A 20,223-nucleotide genomic window follows, 5' to 3' on the forward strand; every position below is an offset into this window, starting at 1 on the left:
AGAGCAAGTCATGTAGTGTGAACCGCACAGTTCAGCCCGACGTTTTAAAATCATGTAGTGTGAACTAGCGCTAGCTGCCAGGAAAGTCTCAAACACACACACACAGACACACACACACAAGGCGATTCGTACGTGAATGACGATTTGCACATTCAAATTCAAGGACACGCTCGTACATTTTAAACATTCTAAGGTTTTTGTGCACAGTTGTATATCTACGAATTGTGTTTGCATTTGTGAAATGTATTTTATTATTATATAATTTTATTTTGCGCATGTGAATTGCTTTTTGTGGATATATCATTCGTCATAATTTTATCTTCATAGATGACCTCACACATTATGTAGCTAATATTATTTTATTCAAGTTAAACACACATCGTGTAGACAACTCTAAAGCTTACCCTGTTTTGCTCACAGTTTGACACCCACTTACTGTCATTTCGGGAGACATGATCTTGCATGTTGTAAATCCAGCATGCTCCGAGTGCGACTCCATCAGTGTTGTAAACAAACAATGGCAGCCCCCATAGCCCTTGATAACTTACCCATCAACTAAAATGATCTTTTTCTTCAAGTATTAAAACCACATTAGGAGTTACTATATATATATATATATATATATATATATATATATATATATATATATATATATATTGATGTAGTTAACAAGTTTGTAAATATTTGGTATAAAAAAGATTTTAACTGTCATGCATTGCAAGTCATTTTTCTGCTGACAAGTGATGTAGAGCTGACGTCACCGTTACCTCACACTCAACTTTGTTCTAATTTGAGACACAACTTTAATAAAATTCACCAGTTTTTAACTTCTTCAGAGAAAATAGAAGGCAATTGACAAATGAGGAATTTTTGACAGCGATGAAGAGACAACACCAGTCCATGTTTTACCCACGTCATGAGGCAGACCAAGTAAACTGATCATCATGGAAAGCAACCAACCTTTTTAATCATCCTGACCCCGGCAATTTTGACAACCAGCTGTGTGGTGTGCAAAATCCCCCAGTGGGGTAAATTGTTTTAAATTGTTCCTCGCAGATGTCATCGGAGAAATTGTGGAGGAAACAAACAACTATACCTCTGAAAACTTGTTAAATGGGTTCCAACAAATGTCCCTTAAATGTACACATTTTTAGTGTCAGTTCTCCTAATGGGGGTGATCAAGAAACCATCACTTTGTGATTACTGGAGCACAGACCACATGCTCGACACCATTTTTCGGGTCTTTGTTTTCACAGGACCACTTCCTTCTGCTCCTCCGCTGTCTTCACTTCGCAAGCAATGCGACAGCAGTTTTCAACGACCCACTGGAAAAAAAAAAACAGAAACCTATTCACTGCTCTCACCTCCTCCTTTCATTTGCATTTTTGTGCCATACAGGGATCTGTCTGTGGATGAGTCTCTGATGAAGTGAAAAGGCTGGCTGGCATTTCGTCAGTTCATTCCATCTAAACGGCACAGATTCGGGGTCAAGTTTTTTGTTTTGTGTGATGTGCTCACTGGTTATGTGCAGGACATGATCGTTTACTCCGGATCCACCAGTGACATCCGTAATGTTGGATGGGACTTGGGATTTCTGGGTTTGTTGTGATGACACTTTTAGCACCTTCCCTAAGAAAGGGTCATGTTCTTTATGTGGACAACTAGTACAGTAGTCCCACACTTTTCCAGCACCTCTTGTCACTGGAGCTTGTGGGACTGTGTGCGCAAACAGGAAAGTGATGGCAACATTCACCTGTAAGATGACAAAAGGGGGCAGCCCTTTCTATCATATTTTGCAGACTTGCAGGTCTTACCAGACTAAGTCCTGTTGTATTTCATATTTTTATATGATTTTAAGTCAGGGTGGGAGGGTGGTGGTATAGTTTGGTTATGTCCTTTTCCTTTCTTGTTCCCTTTCGAGAGGTCTCTCCTATTGCGTAAGTAGCTTACGCTATGGGAAAACTCCTTTTCTCGAGAATATTGAAGTCTTTATGTAAAACGCATTGCAGCTGCACAGCTGACAGCAATGAACGAAGGCAGCTCGGTCATTGGCTGTGCTGCGGCAACTTGCTCGAACCAATGACGGGGCGACTCTGAATGCGCGACCAATGAGCGCGCTTCGCGCCCGCGCGCGTCAGAGCCCGCCAAGATGGGCGTGGCCAAGAGCTATATATTGGGCGCCCCGTCATGAGAGTTCTTTAGATTTAATCTCCTTCAGCGAACACCTTCTTCGCTGGATCCTCCGGATTATTGAAGCTTCGCCGTCGAAAAGCATACCAGCGGGATTTGCTACGAGGACGTCGGCACCTTCAGCCGCCTTCTAACGCGATCCTACTGAGCCATCCGGCGTACTGCTCACGCAAGTATTTACATCTGTTCGCTCTGCGACACTTGTAAAAGAGCAAATTTTCCAGGCGTTGTTTCAAATGCCTTCCTGCGCGTCGTGCAGAGACCTTCTCCCGGACGGGGATCGTCACATCATCTGCGCTCGCTGCCTGGGCCGGGACCACGCAGAAGCTGCTTTGACCAAGGGCGGATGCCCCGAATGTGACGACCTGGGTCTCTCCGCACTGCGGGCTCGCCTCGCCGCTTTCGCCGTGAGCGAGCCCATCGCCGCCATCCCTCTGTTCGAGCCGCGCACTAAGAAAAAGCGCCGCTCACAGAGGCTTCCTGAACCTGAGCTCAGTGACGTCACGCCGAGCCAGTCTCCGCGTGCTTCACCGCCGCTCTTGCCTTCCCCACCGCCGGTTCAGTTCACCCAGCCGGACCCACACCCCTCTAGCAGAGCGGTGGGCCTTGTGACTTTCGGCGCGTCCGAGGACGACGGGGGAATGGATGACAGCTTGTCAATCGACGCTGCATCGGACGACTGGCCGGGCTCCACTCTCGACCCCGCCCCGTCGACGCTAGCTAGCGCGAGCGGGGGCTCCACCATGGATAGCGAGATTATCCGCGTTCTCTCTAAGGCCGTGGAAGACCTCGGGCTCGATTGGTCTTCTCCCGAAGAACCAACCCGGAGCCGACTGGATGAGTGGTTTCTGCAGGGGCGCCAGCAGGCCCCTCGGCAAAGGCCTTCTCCCTTCTTCCCGGAAGTTCACGACGAACTCACCAAGTCATGGAAAGCCCCCCACTCTGCGCGCCTAAAGCCTTCTTTTTCTTCCTCGCTCTCCTCTGTGGACGGCGCGAAGGAAAGAGGCTACGAGGGAACACCGCCCCTCGAGGAGGCCGTGGCCAATCATCTCTGCCCGCCCTCCACCACCGGATGGAAAGCCAAAGCTTCCCACCCCTCGAAGCCCTGCCGCACTACTTCAGCTCTCGCCGGTCGCGCCTACGCCGCCGCCGGCCAAGCTGCATCAGCGCTTCACTCTATGGCGGTACTTCAAGTGTTCCAAGCCAAGCTTCTCCGCTCTATGGACGAGTCTGGCCCCGAACCCGAAGCCTTTAAGGACCTACGCAGCGCGACTGACATAGCCCTGCGAGCCACGAAGGCCACCGCCCAGTCTATCGGCCGTGCCATGGCTAATTTGACTGTTCTCGAGCGCCATCTGTGGTTGACTCTGACTGAGATGAAGGACGCGGATAAGGCGCCATTTCTCGACGCGCCTATCTCCACCAGCGGGCTGTTTGGACCGGCGGTTAAGGGTTTCGCCGAACGCTTCACTGAGGCCCAGAATGCTTCACAAGCTATGCGGCATTTCCTGCCCAAGCGCTCCAGCTAATCGCAGAGCAGACAGAGGCCGCCGCAGCCGCAGCGGGCTAGAACAGCCCCCACCGCCTCTCAGCCCGCGCCTCAGGCTGACGCTCGACGCCGCTCGCGCTCTCACAACCGCAAGCCGCCTTCTGAGCGACGGGGTCCTCGGCCCAAGATTGTGCTGAACCCCGAGCCTCGAAAGCCATCCTAGCCACAAGAATGAAAAGAGAGAGTGCGTGTCTCGCAAAAGCCGGACCACTCTCTCTGCAAAAGCTCAAGCATTACCCAGTCCCCTTACAGGCGGCTGGATATGTTCATACAGCAGTCAATGGGCCAGTCACAGAGCTCGCTCACCTGCAAACAAACGCCGTTTTTACGGCGACGCACAGAAAACACAAAAAGAGTCTTTTTCTGCCTGTGTCACTAAGGGTTCACATGTCCACAAGGTGTGCATTCCCAGATACTGTCAAAACAGTGCCAAATTCATTCCCAGCTCAAGCTGCGCACCCCATGAATGTAGATCACGTGCCTACGGTCATGTACGCACCACTACACACAAGCACTGTTCACACAGTTATAAATTCATCCCCAGTAAAAGCGGGAAACATTATAAAAGTGACGCGTGTGCCTACCACTGTTTATGCACCCCCACTTATAAACACTGTCCTTACAGTGTCAAACACAACCCCAGCCCAGGCTGCGAGTTTTACAGACACAGCGCGCGCTGCTGTAATCACACACGCGCCCATTCACTCAGCTGCTCAGCGCGCGCCCGCGCCTCTGAGAGCTATGAGCTCAGGCGATTCGCTGGCCGGGTCCCTGCGTCACAGCGGCCCGCCCCTAGCCTGTATTCAGCCCATATCTGTACACGCAGCGGCATGGGAAAATATTCCAGATATGCCGAAATGGGTATTGAATATAGTAAAGCACGGATACTCGCTCCAGTTCGCTCGCAGACCACCACGTTTTACGACTGTGGTCGAGACGAAAGTGAGAAAAGAGTGCTCACATGTTCTACGCACCGAGGTGCGCAAACTAATAGAAAAGGGCGCTGTGGAAACTGTTCCCCCCTCTCTGAGCGAGGCAGGTTTTTACAGCCGCTATTTTCTCGTCCCGAAAAAGGATGGCGGTCTCCGCCCCATCCTAGATCTCAGACACCTGAACAAAGCACTAATGATTCGCTCGTTCAGAATGTTAACAACCAAGCATATCCTCGCGCAAGTACGCCCAGGAGATTGGTTTCTCTCAGTGGATCTGAAAGATGCTTACTTTCACATTCCAATAGCGCCTCATCACAGGCCGTTTCTGAGATTCGCTTTCGAGGGACAGTCGTACCAGTACACAGTACTTCCGTTCGGCCTGTCCCTGGCTCCCCGTACATTCACGAAATGTATGGATGCAGCACTTTCCCCCCTAAGGCGAAGGGGAGTGCGAATACTGAATTATCTCGACGATTGGCTGATTCTAGCACAATCAGAGAGTCAGTTAATAACACACAGATCTTGGATTATCAGCCATTTAGAATGCCTGGGTCTAAGAATCAATTTTGCAAAAAGCATACTATCTCCCAGCCAGAGGATTTCTTTCCTGGGAATAGTTCTAGACTCGATGCAAATGACAGCGCGTCTCTCATCAGAGCGCGCGCTCACCATCCGGCGCCTTGCAACATCATTCAGGGCGGGCGCGCTCGCCCCCGTCAAGCGGTTTCAGAGGATGCTCGGTCTCATGGCCTCAGCATCGGCCGTACTCCAGCTAGGATTGTTGCATATGCGCCCTCTCCAACGCTGGCTCAAGAGCCGCGTCCCTACTTACGCGTGGCGTTCGGGCCACCTTTTAATCAGAGCGAACCACGGCTGTATAAAAGCCCTGACGCACTGGAAAGCCGCCGACTGGTACCAGTCAGGCGTGAGTCTGGGTGTGAACACAAGGAGAAAGATGATAACGACAGATGCCTCCAAAATAGGTTGGGGGGCCCTTTACGAGGGCAGGCCTGTCTCCGGCTTTTGGTCAAACCCGGAGAAGCGCCTACACATAAACTGTCTGGAAATGAAAGCGGTCGCTTTGGCTCTCAGAGCCCTGCTCCCACAGCTGAGAAACGAACACGTCTTGGTCCGAACGGACAACATGACGGTAGTATCGTACATAAATCGCCAGGGTGGACTCAGGTCGAGCTCCATGCATTCAATGGCCAGGAGACTCATTTTATGGTCCCAGCACAACTTGCGCTCGCTGAGAGCAGCGCATGTGCCAGGTGCCCTGAACCAGGGGGCGGACATGCTATCCAGAGACAAAATTCTCCCAGGAGAATGGGCTCTCAACCCGCTGACGATTCACTGGTTATGGAAAACCTTTGGCAAAGCGGAGATCGACCTCTTCGCCTCCAAGGAGAACGCGCACTGCCCTCTTTTCTTCACGAAAAGCATGGATGCGCTCGCCCAGAGCTGGCCGAGCCGTCCCTTATATGCCTTTCCCCCGATCGCGATGCTACCGCAGGTCATCAGTCGGGTCAGAGAGGAGAAAGACGCAGTGCTGCTGATAGCCCCACTCTGGAAGAACCAAACATGGTTTCCAGATCTGATGCAAATGCAATCTGCACCACGGCCGATTCCACTGAGGCCAGACCTCCTCAGTCAGGCCAACGGGATGATATTTCATCCCCGCCCCGATCTGTGGGCCCTTCATGCATGGCCCCTCAACGGGTTCCCAGGAACCTCACGAGCGGAGCACTAAAAACCATCGCTGAGGCGCGGGCGCCCTCCACGAGACGCTTATATGCCCAGAAATGGAAAGTGTTCAGTGTCTGGTGTAATGCCAAGGGCCTGAACCCTGAAACATGCGAGATTACGAACGTACTCGCTTTTCTACAAGGGCTTCTGGAGGCGGGCCGCGCCCCCTCCACGCTCAAAGTATATGTGGCGGCCATCACAGCATCACACGACCCTGTAATGGAACGTCCATTGGGAAGAAACGACCTAATTATTCGTTTCCTAAGGGGCGCTAGGAGGATGAACCCTTCACGCCCCCCCTCAGTGCCGATCTGGGACCTAGCTACTGTCCTAGACGCTCTTAAAGGGCCTCCGTTCGAACCACTCCGAACCGTGCACCTTAAACAGCTCTCGCTCAAGACTGCGCTCTTGCTGGCACTCGCCTCGGTCAAGAGAGTGGGCGACCTGCACGCGCTTTCGACAAGCGCTGCCTGCCTAGAATTCGGACCTAACGACTGCAGGGTCGTCCTTAGACCGAAACATGGGTATATTCCTAAAGTGCTCACCACTCCCTTCAGAGCACAGGTTATCTCCCTAACTGCGCTATCGTCCCCAGCAGACGAACACGACGCTAATCTACTCTGCCCCGTTAGGGCTCTCAGAGTGTATTTGGAGCGTTCTGCCCTATTCAGACAGACAGAACAACTGTTTGCATGCTTTGGCGGCCGTACGAAAGGTTCCGCCGTTTCAAAGCAGAGAATCTCTCACTGGATAGTTGAAGCTATAGCGCTGGCTTATGAAGCTAAGGGACTTCAATGCCCCTGGGGAGTCAAAGCACACTCCACCAGGAGTGTGGCTTCTTCCTGGGCATGGTCGAGCGGGATACCGATCGAGGATATTTGTGCGGCGGCAGGCTGGGCCTCACCGTCCACATTTATCAGGTTCTACAACCTACAGGTCCCGACCATGCATTCCAATGTACTATCAGCATGATGCTAGTTGAACTACGAGTTCGTATCTAGATTATGTATGTGCTTGTGTCACACTGAGCGCCTTCTAGCCGCTCTGTATTCTTTCCCACATATAAAGCTCGCCTCTGCCGGCTAGTTGGATGATAACTTTGCTTTTTTAGCTCAGGCACCTGCCTCTGGCTATCATAAGGCGAAGTTCAGCACGCACGGCGTTTTGCATGGTGTTCCCATAGCGTAAGCTACTTACGCAATAGGAGAGACCTCTCGAAAGGGAACGACTCGGTTACTAACGTAACCTCGGTTCCCTGAGAGGAGGGAACGAGTATTGCGTAAGCTGCCGTGCTTGTGCTTGGTTAGTTCGCTTCAGTCGTTTTAACCTAAAGAACTCTCATGACGGGGCGCCCAATATATAGCTCTTGGCCACGCCCATCTTGGCGGGCTCTGACGCGCGCGGGCGCGAAGCGCGCTCATTGGTCGCGCATTCAGAGTCGCCCCGTCATTGGTTCGAGCAAGTTGCCGCAGCACAGCCAATGACCGAGCTGCCTTCGTTCATTGCTGTCAGCTGTGCAGCTGCAATGCGTTTTACATAAAGACTTCAATATTCTCGAGAAAAGGAGTTTTCCCATAGCGTAAGCTACTTACGCAATACTCGTTCCCTCCTCTCAGGGAACCGAGGTTACGTTAGTAACCGAGCCGTTTTCTGTTATCTGTTTAAAATCTAAGTTGTAAAAGTTGCCTATTTTATTTAACTCGAATTTAGTTTTCAATAAAAATATGTTGTAAAAAAAGACGATAAAAGGGGAGGTGGAATTCAAAGAAAATGGATCACAGCTGGAAATTAAAGGCCTTGTTGCAGAGTTAATTTTTCTATGAATTTGTGCAATTTGCTTGTTGGTAATAAACATTTAAACTGTTATCCATTGTATTTTATGTTGTTGGGTATCACAAAACGGAATAATACAAAAAAGTAGGTACTATCTTACAGCTGTTTGCAACGATTCTCCTTTCCCCCACAATGCATTGCATTACATCACCTTGGGGAGAGAATTTACCAAAGCCCGCTTTGAGAGCATTGAGAGTGACTAGAGAGACAAGTAGACGAGAGTATTCAGATAGCGAAGATTTTAGATAAATATATAAATACATAGATATAGATAGTTAGACTAGATATATAGATAGACAGACAGATATATAGATAGATAGGCTAGTATATGCGGCAACTGCACATCCAATGGCGCGGGCGCCTCTGACGTGCGACCAACTCTACGTTGTCAATCTACCTACTATATATTTCGATCTATTTATCTATCTAGCTGCTTGCTATCTATGCTAACGTTATGCTATCTGGCTGTCTGCCCATCTCTCTCTATAACACCCAAACAAGCACCTGCCAAACACAGCGACAGACACGCGGCGGTTACGTTTGCAACAACATTTTCACCGGAGGAAGTGATAAACGCTTAGAAACCCCCTGATAGCTAGCATGATGGCTTCTATCTCTAGATGACAAAGTTTACCAGTACTACGACACTATGACAAAGGTTACCGGTGAATTATCTGAACTAACGTCATGATCACTGCCACTAGATATAAAGAAAACATTGATTTTTTTTTTCAACAAAAAAAAAAAGTGTCGTTATTGTGCACTGCTGCTCGTAGACTAGCTCCAGTGCTCATTGCTGTGTTGCTAAATGATAGCCACTCACCAGGACACTTCACCAACTCTCCACTCATTCTCCTCGGACCATGCGTTTAATTGGCTTTGACGGCCATCAGTTCTTGGCAATTCCTCATTTGCCCTCTCACGTCTGGCAGGTTCGAAATTATACGGCTGCGGGCCATCATACATACATTACATGCGTCCTGCCTTGAACACTCCTCTGTGCCTTACAGCCAGGCATTTCCCAATTTAAGTCCCTCAGACCACTGCCCAGGGCAGCAAGACCAGACGGCAAAGTCTGCCTCTCTAGCACACGCAAGAGCAAGCAGAGGCTCCTCACCAAGCACATGTGTGTGCCATGCAACACTCCCTTGTGTGCTGACCCATGTTTTGAGGAGTACCACATATTCAGATTATTTTATTGAATGCCATGTCAGCATTCAAAGCTATTTTCATGGCGAGGAGTACCACACACTGAAGCATTATTAAGCCTAAAAAAAGACAGAATATATTCATTTATTTATGATACTATTTTGATTATAATTCATTAGGTGTTCAAGCACGAAGTGCTGAAAACCTATTGTAATTGCTATTTGAAAAAAAAAACCCACCTAAAACGCATCGTGCAGCCCAAACCGTAAGGCCTAGAGACTTGAAACCTGGCCAGGTGGTAGGGCCTCAGTTTGGGGAGAACCTATCAGAGTATGACCCCGATTGGCCCATAGGTGGCGCTACAGCAACCAAAAGTACTAAATTGCTCATAACTCCTAGACCGTTTGACTTGGAATCAACTTTTTGCACCACTGTGTTCCTTGGCTCAAGACGGACAAGATGTATATATCGGATTCTCGATTGGAGCAACAAAAACAATTGTTATGGCCAATTTTGTCCAAATCCTACTTTTGCGAACTAGTCCCTGGTTTTTTGCCCGATCGGAATCAGACCAGTCTAGGACAATTCTCTGGACTCTCTAGATCAATAATTATCGAAAAAAAGTTGAACTTTGCCCTTTGGTTCGCTGTAACAGGGTCGTTTAGAAAAGGGGGCGTGTCAAAATACACTCAAAAGCCTATAAATCATAAATAAAAACTCAGAACTTCACAAAAACTGATGAGCACATGTGTCATGACATGGTGAAGAAGCATGCAGAGTTTCATGGAGATCGGACCATAGGTGGCGCTATAACTGTCAAAATGCTTATATACCATTAAAAGAGATTTTCACAATAACATATCCCGTGTGTGTGTGTGTGTGTGTGTGTGTGTGTGTGTGTGTAAGCATGCATAATATAGTTAACAACTGGTTTGTTTTAGTGCAGAATACTGGTGAAATCAAGTGTGTTCAAAATGAAAGTGAGTCAGTAAGTGGTCTTCTACTGCCCTCTCTACTTATTAATAGTCTTTTCACATGTGCTTTTGCATTCATATATATAGACAATAATAAATCACTTATACAACTATTACTATTATAACACAATCATATTTTGTCAGAGTTTATCACTTCAATTGTTCTGATGCTTCACATAATGTCTATCAACGTGGTAAATCATGGTAAATAACGCCAGAAACATGGTAAATCATAGTAAATAAGGTAAATCATGCTAGAATCCTGGTAAATCATTCTAGAATGTGCTATATCATGGTAAATCATCCTATAACATGGTAAATCAAGGTAAACTAAGATAAATCATGGTAAACTATGGTAAACTATGTTAGAATCATATTATATCATACTAGAATGTGTTCAATTCTGGTAAACCATGTTAGAACAGGGTAAATCATGGTCAATCATACTAGAACTTGGTATATCATGGTAAACTATGGTAAATCATACTGGAACATGGTAAATGGTAAACTGCTTGAACACCGCTAAATGCTGCTTGCACCTTTAATTGTAATTATATTTGTAATCTGTTTTCTAATTATATTAGTAAGTATAAACGTATGTATAATAGTTTGTTTTAAAGGGTTAGTTCACCGAAAAATTTAAATTCTGTCAGTAATTACTCTCACGTTGAACTTCTCAGTTCTCTCGCATGCATTGTGGCGCTCTCATGAACTCACATCAGAGGCCCACACAGAAGTAAATTAATAGTTGAACAAAGTCATTAGGTGTTCAAGCACTTTAGTGCTGAAAACCTATTGTATTTGCTATTTGAAAAAAAAAAAATGCCCTAAAACGCATCGTGCAGCCCAAACCGTAATGCCTAGAGACTTGAAACTCGGCCAGATGGTAGGCCATACTTTTGGGGAGAACCTATCAGAGTATGACCCCGATTGGCCCATAGGTGGCGCTACAGCAACCAAAAGTACTAAATTGCTAATAACTACTAGACCGTTGGCCCTGGCCTCATGCTTTTTACACCACTGTGATCCTTGGCTCAAGATGTATGTCTCAGATTTCAATTTGGGCCTACAAAAAACTGTTTACGTCCAATTTTGTCCAAAACCTACTTTTGCGAACTAGTCCCTGGTATTTCGCCCGATCGGAACCAGACCAGTCTAGGACAATTCTCTGGACTCTCTAGATCAATAATTATCGAAAAAAAGTTGAAATTTTGCAATTGGGTGGCTATAACAGGGGCATTTAGAAAATGGGCGTGTCAAAATACACTCAAAAGCCTATAAATCCTACAAGAAAACTCAGAACTTCACAAAAATGTATGAGCATATGTGACATAACATCATTAACAAGCATGCAAATTTTTATGGAGATCGGACCATAGGTGGCACTATAACTGTTAAAAAGCTTTAAAACCATATATTTCCCATGGTAAATTGCCTGTATTGGCTGTAAATGGTGTTTTCCATCTATTATGTCAGTGGTTAAATGTATGCTAAATAAAACTTAATGTCTTTTGATGCTTTTGTGAATAACGGCCTTAAAGGCCTTAACTGCTTGAACACCGCTAAATGCTGCTTGCAGCTTTAATTATTTTTGTTTTTTTGCACACAAAAAGTATTCCCGTCGCTTAATAAACTTAAGGTTGAGCCACTGTACTCGGACTATTTTAACAATGTTTTTACTAACTTTTCTGGGGCGGTAGAATGAAATTGCCTAGAAGCTTATGAAGGAGTGAGCCAGCTCTCAGATTTCAACAAAAATATCTTAATTTGTGTTCCGAAGATGAACAAAAGTCTTACGGGGTTGGAACAACATGAGGGTGAGTAATTGCTGACAGAATTTTCCTTATACTATACATATCTCTCACTAGCAAAGCTGAGAAAAGCTACATGGTATTTGTAGCGTTATAACATCGTTAAATTATATTTCCCTATATATCTATATTGTATAATGGTAAGTGAGGTGTGACCATATACATACAATTATTATATTATAATATATGGTCACACCTCACACAAATATAACCATATCAACCATAGTCTGTACACGCTAACAAATTATTTGAGAGGTTTAGAATAAAAACTAAATCGAAACATTCAAACTACTAACCTGCAGGCGGTTTTCCATCGTGTTCGCCATTGTGACTGCGAAATGTCACGTGACAAGGTTGATGCGTCTCCATGGAAATTAGAACGATATTCATTGCATAATGGTCGCAGAAAAAAAAAAATTCACACAATGCTGTCAGTTTGAATATTTAGAACGTACGTGCAAAAGGGTTAAAAAATGTTTTTTTTTTACGTAGCCTACATTCTTTTCTCACAAGACTTTTTAAAACAGTTACTATGCTTCCAAACATCCATAAAAACATCCGTAAAGTGATTACTGACAGTTGTAACTTGTAAAAAATTCAACATGATCGTCATTAAATTTATTTTACGAGGAGAAAAACGCTGGTTACGTAAGTAATTGTGCTTCTATGAATTCCGGATTACCGCCAGAGACTGTTAAATTAATGGATAGTCGCAGCGCCAGCCAGATAGGTCGAAACACATATACCAAAAGGAAGCTGCTTCAGTTTGCCCATTAAAAAAGTCAGGAGCAAGGGAAAATATGGTTTAGACAGTCACCGTGGTGCTATCAGAACTACCCTGCGTCTGTCCTGAGCAAGAGACTTCCACAATAGAGGAATCGGAGGAATTGACTGGATGCTTCAATCTGGGCAAACAACAACGGGCAGTGATTTTTGTTTTCCAAATAAAATAGACATACCCCTGCCATACCCAACTCCTGCCAAAAACGTCAAATTCCTGGACGGAGAATCTTCAGCCTGACTAACTACCCATGGCAGATAAACTGCTCTCTGTGACTTAAAATGTGGAAAGTGACCAGGTGAGGATATTCTGAATGAGCCGCAACATGCTCTCCGACCATGTGCCCTCCTAGTGGTTCAGATTGAAAACAATTGACGTGTTTTCCACATGTACAAGCACGTGGTGGCCCCTCAGAATCGTAAAGAAATGACGGTACGCATCTCCAATAGGTTGATGTGATCCATTGACCAATCCCTTGACCATTTACCATTGATACCTCTGTGGTTCCAAACTGCCCCCCAACCCATGAGGAATGTGTCGGTTGTTATAATGTTGTGAAGAGAGGGGACAATTCCTAACAGAATGCATGCTGTCAAAAAGGCCAGTGATGTATACTGCTGAGGTGCACGAACTGTGAGTCACGACAATATGTCGATGCTGATGTTGGGATGAATCCAACAGGAAGAGGTTGTTCCAAACCTGCAGGGGCTGAACTGTAGAGACGAAACTGGGCAAGAAGGTTTCGATATCCATCATCTGAGACGGAGACAGAGAGTCACCCATTGTGATCGAATTGAACTTGATGGACTTTGCAGGAGAAACTATTTACCCGGATCACCAAGGGTCTGACACCGTGCACTCCCAGTAACTCAGTTGATGTGTCGTAAAACGTCTGATCACCAGCCCTAGCGTCTCAGGCCTTGTAGAGGAAAGAAATCTGTGCGGCCACACTGAGCACTAAGGCATCGGACATTCCCTCGCCGTGCTTCGTCTGGTGACACCACCAGTGCAGCAACTCGTTGTTCCACTTCAGGTACACTCTGCACTCCTGCCATTGAATCCAGAATGTGAGCAGTCTTGGAATGCCTTTTGGCCATACCTGGTCTTTTGAGGGCACTTGAAAATTCTGCTATGAAGTCCTTACATAGAGGCATAGCAAAGGAATCCATAGGTGAAGGTCTGCAGAAAAATACACTAGACTGAACAGGATGTGCAGGTCATTCATCAAGGCCAAGATAGGCCACTTTCATCTAAAGCACTTCCAATGTGTCATCCACCAGGTTTGGAGAAGTCCCCGAAGAATGAAGTAAGCCCTCAACAGAACCAACAGCCACAGTAGATCCCACTGGCTTGTCCTGCAGCTCAGGAACTTAAGTTGGAAGATGATCCTGGAAATGTGTGTCGGAAGCACATGTAGACATAAATGGATGTGAGTGAGCATCCTCAGTCGAAGCCGCAGCAGCAGTAAGAACTGGGTCAGCTGGTTGGAGGTTTTGCAAGACGTTTCATCTCCACCATGTCTGAAGAATAGCAAGCAACTTTGCTGCCCAGCCAAATGACTACCACTAAAACTAGATGTCTTCTTAACCCAAGGAGCACCAGCAGCAAGCGTGGCGCTTTTGAGCTCTCTGCCGCAAAGTCAGACTAGCCTCCCAGTTGGGGTCCTGTCCCGCCAAACACAACTGCCTCTCCGCATAGGCAGTAAGGTACAATGCGGGCACGGGTCCGTAAGTGCTTTCTTCAGATGCTGAACACCCAGGTATGATGGCCAGAGATCATGCCCACTTTCAGGAAGAAGCTCATTGGGACAGAAGTGATAAGCCATTTGAACTGCAAAAATTAGAAAACCTCTGAATACAACCACGATGAGTGATTATGAGAAATGTGAAAATGAGAATGAGAAAAATTACAAACAGAGATTTCGGGATCTAATTCAAATAATTTGACAACACACATTGCTAGGATCAGAAATTGTATCTATTTCTTTCACAACAAATACCTATCTGACTGAATATTTCATTTATTAAATGGAGAAATAATTTGTTTGCCGCAGCCACGAGCGCGATTGTTCCCGGCGCCCCCCGCAGTGTTCTATCGAATCCTGGTGCGCTTGCGTGCATCTTACATAGGGCTGGATGATTAATCGAAAAATAATCGAAACCGAAATTCATAGCGACGTAATTTTACCATGTCGGTTATTTCGGTTTTTTAATCCTATTAATATTTCCGCCCACTGTGTGTTAATGTACTTTCCCCTTAAAACATATTACTGCGTGTGTAGTCAAGTAACTCCGCCCCGTCCAGTCTGCGACATTGAAGCAACATGAGCCCAATTTCACACAGCACGTTGATCCCGGGAAATTGCCAGAACACCTTCTGTGTGAACGCGACCCGGGATTGATGCCAGGTTGGGGACATAGTAACATTGCCGTGTTCAGTCCCGGAACGCGCGCTGTGTGAACAAAAGCCGTAATGAATGCCGTGTCGTAATGATGGCGCTAAGCCGGGATCGTTCGCCAGCGTGAAACGGTTCGTCATACGCTAGTTTATGATCGAATCAGAGAAAAAAAATTCACAAGCGTGGTTTCTCGAGAGAAATCGGAGCTCATAAGCAAACTATAGACGCCGCTGGGACATGTCACGTGTCTTTGCGGGTTGTGTGTGTCTGTGTGAACGCACTCTCTTGATTCCGGAAAATCACTGGCAGTGTGAATGAACCAAAGTCAAGCGAACCCGGGTCAAATCCCGGGCCACTTTATCCGTGTATTTTCCGGAATCTCTGTGTGAAAGGGAACTCAAACACTGAGTCAACTCAGCAACAGGAGCCGCTTGTACCAAAGAAACACGCAAAAAAAGAAAGAGACTGACAAACGCCCAGCAACAAGTGCCTCCACTCCACAAAGCAGGTTTCGTTAACACAAGCATTTACAAATGCTACACAATATGAAAAGGATTAGTTTTTTTAGTTTTATACAAGTTATATTTTACTTTTAAGATGGCAATATTTACAATAATTTATTTTGATTACAAAAATAACTATTTTCTACATTTTTAGGAAACTTTCTTTTTGCATTAAAACTTATAAGACGTTTTTATTTCAAGCATTGTATGCTTTGTTTGATTCAATTGTTTGAAATATTTAATAAGTAAGCATTAAAAGCTATCTGTGTGTTTCCTTATTTTAGAATCACAAAGATAGGATTATGCATTCTTTCATTAAAAAAAATAACCGTGAACATATTTACAGTATAAGTCTTGCCAGTGACACATGAGAATTTTTTTTTTGAATAATCGTTCAATAATCGTAATCGAGGTAACTTGTTCGATTAATCGCGATTATGATTTTAGCCAAAATCGTCCAGCCCTAATCTTACATCATCGCAAACGTGCACGACACATGATAGAAAACAGAATGTGGGTCAATATATTGTGTTTTTTATTAATTTGGTGAACAACACAGGTTTACTGTGTGTCGCATTTGGCTTTCTGCTGATTACAAACACAGGAGACAGAAGATTTCCATTAATTTGTTGCCCTGAGTCCACGCACTGTATGTGCGAATACACTGCATACTCACTCTCGCCCGTCTTATCCAAGGTAAATTATCAACACTATCATCCCTTACATGTGTGTTATTTAACTAAATACATCATAATCAGCTAAAAAGCATGTGCAGGTCACTTTACTTCCTGAATAAGTGCGCACCCGAGTCCATGATGTATTCAAATTCACGCGAACCGCGGTTCGAGTGCAACCAAACTCAATCACCTCCTCCAGGCAGTCTCGGGTTCGGTACCCCAGTGCGCACCTGGGTCCGCATGACAGCGTTCACATTAGTGATTTTTCATGCGAATCGTGCCCCGTTCCGTTCCGAACTAAACTGCCAGTGTGAAAGCACCCTAAACTTTTCAAGTAAGCCAACTGAAGTAGCCTACTGTACACGTTAGCGCCTATTTGTTTACGCTAGCACCTATTTGTTTACGCTAGTACCTATTTGTTTATGCTAGAAACTGCTAGCCAGGGATTCGCAGACTGATGCCCCGTTTACACGAAGGGAAGAAAACGATTATTTCAAAAATCTCCTGCCAAAGTGGAGATTTCTGATAAAGTCTCGCTTACTTATGTAACCTCGGTTGCCTGAGAAGAGGGAACGAGTATTGCGTAAGGCTAGCTTACGCTATGGGAACCCCCTTCAAAACGCCGTGCGTGCATAACTTCGCTCCATACTGTAGCCCAAAGCAAGATGCCTGAGGCCCATAGATGAGTGAAGTTATGAATCCCAATAGAAACCAGTCATTTGACGAGCCTCGTATAGGAAAGCAAGGAAATGGGCCTAACAGGACCAAATCCTTAAAATGTAAGTATATAAATATATAAGGACCATAGTCCGAGTTTAGCCAGGACCAGATATGTATCGGGCCCTATGGCCAAGGGGGGTTTTTGCTTGCACTTACACTGGAAGTTCCCGCTTTGCAAGCGAGGGTTCTAAAACACAAATCTGATAACTGTGGATGGCGAGGCCCAGCCGGCTGCCGCACAAATATCTGCCATGGGTATTCCACTTGACCAAACCCATGACGAGGCCATGCCTCTTGTGGAATGAACTCTGACGCCTAAGGGGCAATGCAGGCCCTTAGACTCATAAGCCAGCGCGACAGCATCTACTATCCAGCGCGATAATCTCTGCTTTGTCACACCAGCCACCAAAGCATACAAAGTGCTGTTCTGACTGTCTGAATGAGGCAGAACGCTCCAAATAAACTCTGATAGCCCGGAACGGGACAGAGTAAACCCGCATCTCTTTTGTCTTCTGGCGAGGAAAGAGCTGCAAGTGAAATAACCTGCGGTCTGAATGGAGTCGAGAGCACTTTAGGAACATAACCATGCCTTGGCTTAAGGACGACTCTGGAGTCGTTAGGCCCAAACTCAAGGCAGGAAGCGCTTACTGACAGTGCTTGTAAATCGCCCACTCTCTTGACTGAGGCGAGCGCCAGTAAGAGAGCGTTTTTTAGCGAGAGATGCTTCAGGTCCGCAGTCCGCAGCGGCTCAAATGGGGCCGCTTTCAGTGCTTCCAGGACCGAGGAGAGGTCCCAGATAGGCACAGAAGGAGGTCTCGGGGGGTTCAGCCTCCTTACCCCTTTAAGCAAGCGTACGACGAGGTTGTGTCTTCCTAGCGATTGGCCGGACACAAGAGCGTGAAAAGCTTTTATGGCCGCCACATAAACTTTGAGCGTGGAGGGGGTAAGACCCGCGTCCAAAAGCCCTTGTAAGAAGAAGAGTACACTCGATACTCTGCACGAATAGGGGTCCAGGCTCCGTGCAGCGCACTAGCCAGAACTACCACCCATTTCTGAACGTTGAGGCGTCTAGTTGACGGCACTCTTGCCTCAGTGATCGTTTTCAGCACCCTTTCCGGGAGACACCCGGTTATCCGTTGAGGGGCCATACATGAAGGGCCCACAAGTCGGGACGGGGATGGGAGATTAATCGGTTTGCCTGTGTGAGGATGTCTCTCCTCAGCAGGAACCGGCCATGGGGCTGTTTCCAGCAGCTGTGCAAGCTCAGAGAACCGTAATGGGGTCTTCCATAGAGGTGCTATTAGTAGCACTGCACACTTGCTCTCCCTGATCCGTTCGATGACTAGTGGTAACATCGTGACCGGAGGGAATGCATACAGCGTGTGGCTCGGCCAATCGTGGGCAAGCACGTTCCTGCTCTCTGAGAATTTTTTTTGGTAATGAGCGTTGTCTTCTGAGGTGAAGAGATCGACCTCTGCCTAGCCGAAGATGTTCCATATTAGCTGAACCATCTGTGGGTGAAGAGACCATTTCCCTGGGGGAACATTGTCTCTGGATAACACATCCGCACCCTGGTTCAGAATGCCGGGCACGTGGGAGCGCAGGTTGTGCTGAGCCCATAAGATGAGGTTTTGGCCATGGTGTGCAGGTTGCTTGACCTGAGACCGCCATGGCGATTTATATAGGACACCACTGCCACGTTGTCCGTCCGGATCAGGACAGGGTGGCCTTTTAAGTATGAGAGAAAAGCTTTCAGCGATAGAGCGACTACTCTCATCTCTAGACAGTTTATATGTAGGCGCCTCTCCGGGCTTGACCATAGGCCAGAGACGGGCCTGTCGTAGTAAAGGGCCCTCCCAACCTAGATTGGAGGCATCTGTCGAGATCACTTTTCTCTTCGTAACCACACCCATTCTCACTCCTGACTGATACCAGTCGTCTGCTTTCCAGGGAGCCAGGGCTCTGATACAGTTCGCTCTGATTTGTAAGTAGCCAGATCGCCATGTGCGAGTTGGTACACAGGGTTTTAGCCAGCGCTGGAGAGGATGCATGTGCAGTAGTCCAAGTTGGAGTACTGATGATGCTGAAGTCATAAGACTCAACATCCTCTGAAATCTCTTGTGAAATTTCGCCTGCTCTGAAATATGCCGCTAGGCGCGGAATAGTGAGCGCGCGCTCTGATGTGAGGCCCACTTTATTTGTATAGAGTCTATCACTGTACACAGGAAAGAGATACTCTGGCTGGGAGACAGTGTGCTCTTGGAAACGTTGATCCTGTGTCCCAGGTTTTCTATATGGCTGAGGAGCCAGGATCTGTGAGTTATCAATTGTTCCTCTGATTGGGCTATAACCAGCCAATCGTCGAGGCAGTTTAACATTCGCACTTCCTGCTGTCTCAGGGGGGTAAGTGCTGCGTCTATGCACTTCGTAAAAGTATGAGGTATCAGTGATAGGCAGAACGGTAGTACTGTGTACTGGTAAGCCTGCCCCTTGAAGGCGAATCTGAGAAATTATCCATCAGATCCACTGAGATAAACCAATACCCTGGGCGAATTTGCGCAAGGATTTGTTTGGTTGTCAGCATTCTGAACGGTCGCATCATAAGCGATTTGTTCAGGTGTCAGAGGTCTAGGACGTGTTTGAGACCGCCATCCTTCTTTGGGACGAGGAAGTAACAACTGTAAAAGCCCGACTCGATTTGTGATAATGGGACTGTTTCTACAGCTCCCTTCTCTAACAGTTTCGACACTTCGGTGCGAAGGACGTGAGTCATGTCTCTTTTCACTGTCGTCTCGACCACGGCTGAAAAGCACGGGGGGTCTCAGAGCAAACTGTAGCGAGTACCCTCGTTTTTATTATGTTCAACACCCATTCTTATACACCGGGGATGGCTTGCCAGGCCTCGGCCCGCATAGCTAGGGGTTGAATGAAAACTGGGGACGGGCCGCTGGGTAATAGGG

Source organism: Siphateles boraxobius, unplaced genomic scaffold (assembly GCF_051911475.1).
Source record: "Siphateles boraxobius isolate OS27281-9 unplaced genomic scaffold, OSU_SipBor_1 29, whole genome shotgun sequence".
In the NCBI taxonomy this organism is placed as follows: domain Eukaryota; kingdom Metazoa; phylum Chordata; class Actinopteri; order Cypriniformes; family Leuciscidae; genus Siphateles; species Siphateles boraxobius.